Source organism: Chiloscyllium plagiosum, chromosome 17, assembly GCF_004010195.1.
Source record: "Chiloscyllium plagiosum isolate BGI_BamShark_2017 chromosome 17, ASM401019v2, whole genome shotgun sequence".
Classification (NCBI taxonomy): Eukaryota; Metazoa; Chordata; class Chondrichthyes; order Orectolobiformes; family Hemiscylliidae; genus Chiloscyllium; species Chiloscyllium plagiosum.
Window position 1 is genome coordinate 25295575 of NC_057726.1, and position 3742 is coordinate 25299316.

Sequence of the window (3742 nt, forward strand, 5' to 3'; positions counted from 1 at the left end):
CCCCCCCCCCCCCCACCCCCCCCACCCCCTCGCCCCACAACCTTCTGCATAAAAAACAACTTTTCTCTAGCTACCATCAGTTCTGGAAAATGGTCACTGGACCCAAAACGTTAACTCTGATTTCTCTTCACAAATGCTGCCAAACCTGCTGAGATTTTCAAGCAATTACTGCTTTTGTTTCTGATTTCCATCATCCACAGTTCTTGTTTTAATTTACAGTCTTTTTGATGAGGCAGACCCTTTGGACACTGTGCTTCTCAGTTAAATTTCAATAATGTCACTGCGAAGGTGTTATACCTTCCGTATCATTCTCGCATTTCCTTTTCTCCTAATGGTTACAGGTTCTTGTACCCTAATTTGTTTTTCACTGCAATTACTCCCTCTCACACACTACATGACAAAGTGGTGCTGCGGTGAGCAGTGTTAAGCTAACCCTGGCCACCAACATGTAACATTTGCCCCTCACTTCCCTTTCCAGGACTTTTAGACCTAATGCATCCATAAAAGAAGAAGACAGCCTGTCGGTCAATCACCAGGTCTGAAATCGACATTCTGCACAGTAGTCAGAGCTATCTGCACTACGAGATTCATTGATCTTAAGTACACAGAAGCAAGGGTAAGAGGATAAGACCAACAAGTTTACCAGAGGGTAAGTTTGGAATCTGACAATACAGCAGAGGACATGGTTGTGAACTTCGAGAGTCTATCCAACAGGAGATTGACTTCTGGACTCACCCAGGACCAGCCTACCATGAGTCCTCTACACGATCCATGATGAAGGGCTTATGCCCAAAACATTGATACTCCTGCTCCTCGGATGCTGCCTGACCTGCTGTGCTTTTCCAGCGCCACACGTTTTGACTATGAGCCCTGTACACAACATTGGACTCTGCAGAGGAGTCCAGCTCCAACCTGTTTTGCAGTACTTGCACTGGGTATGGAAACAGTACACTCAGTTCATGGTCAGTCCTGTCAATGTTAAAGCAGGGCCAGGTTTTAGCAAATCGGTGTATCATCGGGCACGGCTACAGTCTCAGTAAAACAGAGGCATCAAACAAACTGCTCCTCAATTCAGTGTAGCTAATGTGTTTTGCTCCTGCACATGTGCTTGTGTTAGATTTCCAGTGTCATTTCCAGTTTTCCTTTTCTCCCAATTGTTATAAACGGTTGTACTACGTAGTAGTGCACTTTTATATTATTTGTGGAGAATTTCATACACAATGTCCTGCTGTTTCAAAAAAATAATTATCTAAAATATTGTACTTCTGGGGCAGCCAACACAGACTAAAATACCCACAAACAGTTCAGTCAGACTTAGCAGAGACTTGCATGAGTGCAGCTGGCAATAGCTTCAAATAATGCTGTTACAAACTTCTTCGTTACTGTTGGCACTGATGGATAGTAGGTAGTTTTAGTAATCAAGATTTCCAGCACTATGTGCACTCTGTTTATTCTGGCAAAAAGAGGCCTTAACTAGACACTGGGCTCAAATAATAAACTCATGAGGCCGTTGCTACCTTCAGGTCGAGTTACCAAAAATCACCCAAATTAATATTTGTGATATGGTTCAAATTCAAGAATGACACTGGAAAAGTTTGATGGTTTTACATTGATTTTTCACCAAGTCAAATTCTTTCCTCACTGTATCCAGGTACTATTTAGCAAATTGAAATATGACAGAATGAGTGCTACTTTGGCTGCAACCTATTAAGTAGCAAATGATTACTTGGAGGTACAGAATTTAAACATTGCTAAAAGGAGACACACATTCAAAGGTGATTGTCTTTCACTCATTAGGACTGGGATGCAAGAAGCCAAACTTTGAATGAGAACACCCAATTTATACAACATGAGAAGAAGGTAGATTGAATGGTATGAAAATGTTGTTGAATTTGCTAATTGTCAATCTTGGCTAGTGGTTTAAACTCAGAATAGACAGTAGATATTTTAACTAACCTGTCCAGGCATACTATGACATACATTTTTAGCAGGTGGGACTCGAACCTAGGCCTTCTGCTGCAAAAATAGGGACACTACAACTGCACCAAAAGACCCTACAGACCCAGGCAGGGAAACTCATTGATTGAAGGCAAAATACTGCAGATGCTGGAAGCCTGCGACAAACACAAGGAATACTGGAGAAACTCAACAGCTCTGGTAGCATCTTTAGAGATAGAAAAACAGAAACATTTCAAGTCTGGTATGACACTTCTTCAGAACTTACTGACTGACTGACTAAGGTAGCCCATACTCTCAATTAAAGTCTACCTGCTTGGTCTAAAATCAATCATCTGGCTAAAATTGACAGCTAACAAAATCAGCAGACTCTCCATGGCAACCATGGCCCAGCAATCAGCACTCTCTTCTCGTATTGTATAAATTAGTGTTCCCTTTCAAAGTTCAGTTTCTTACATACCAGATGAGTACAAGATAAAAGACTCGACATTGTGTTTCTTTTTAACAACATGTATCTATATTAGCAGATACATATAAAATCTGGCCAAAGCATTGAAGAGATTAATTGACTTAATCAATTTATGAAGAATCTACAAGAAACACTATGATAATTGTGATGAGTTGCAGTAAAACATATGATCATTACATGAATGCAAACCATTTATGCTTTTTTTTGTTTTATTAAAAGATGACAAGAGCTCTAAGGAATTAAGAAGTTTCTCTAATGCTTTGTATCAGAATTGTTTTGCAATTATTGGGTTAACAACTGTTAAAACAGTGGAAAACAAATTCTATATATGCACCAGAGGAAATAACAGTGTAAATATTATCATTAGAAGACTTCAAGAGGCTCAAAGGCCTTTTAGTCAGTCCTGAACTCCTATTTTTTTCAAAATTAATAGCCCAATGCAATTTAAAATAAAAATACTCACAACACCATATAAAGCAGTTAAACATAGGCATTTTCCCACCTCCTCATGTTCTACATTCTTCCTAAAAGAATGAGGTCAACTGAATGTACTTCAATTTGTAAATTTATTACATAACACTCAGATTATGATTAAGTTGTGGATTGCCAGGTAAGTGCCTCCAAATCGGCCTAACTGAATTAATTCACTGAATACACTCCTCCTTCTCATCGCTTCCACTTCTTTTTAAAAAGCTGTCTTTCAATGATAGACTCCAAGTGTCTTTCAGAATTGTTGATTCATTTGCAAGCAGATAGTTATCCTGAACAGCCTGGGGCCAGCTCCAACTGAATAAAGGTCGTCCATTTGCAAGAAGATTGTCTCCTACAGCCATTAAATGGCTGTTTGTCTAGTTAATAGGGACTTGCACCCCCTGTATTAGGTTCTAGACACGTACAGTGATGTTTTTATGCTGGATGGGACTAGATTGGGTTGGGATATCTGGGCAGCATGGATGAGTTCGACCAAAGGATCTGTTTCCGTGCTGTACATCTCTAAGACTCTATGTACTTTCCATGTGGAATGTGGCATTTTGTATGCTTAGGCACCTGCTTTAAAAGATGTGTGATAGTACATATATGTGGTATGTTTTTGCCAGTATGTTTTTAAGCACTTGCATTCCATTGCATTGACAGCATCAAACACTGATGATACAGTATTTAAATTTTGATTGTATTATAAAATGAAATTTGTGTAGAATTCAACTATTGATGTAATTATTGCATTTGGTAAAGTCAATCTGTCATGAAATACATCCATCAAAAATGAGAAATGTATTACCAGATGATGTGTTGGCAGACTTTGAAGCAAATTTCAGG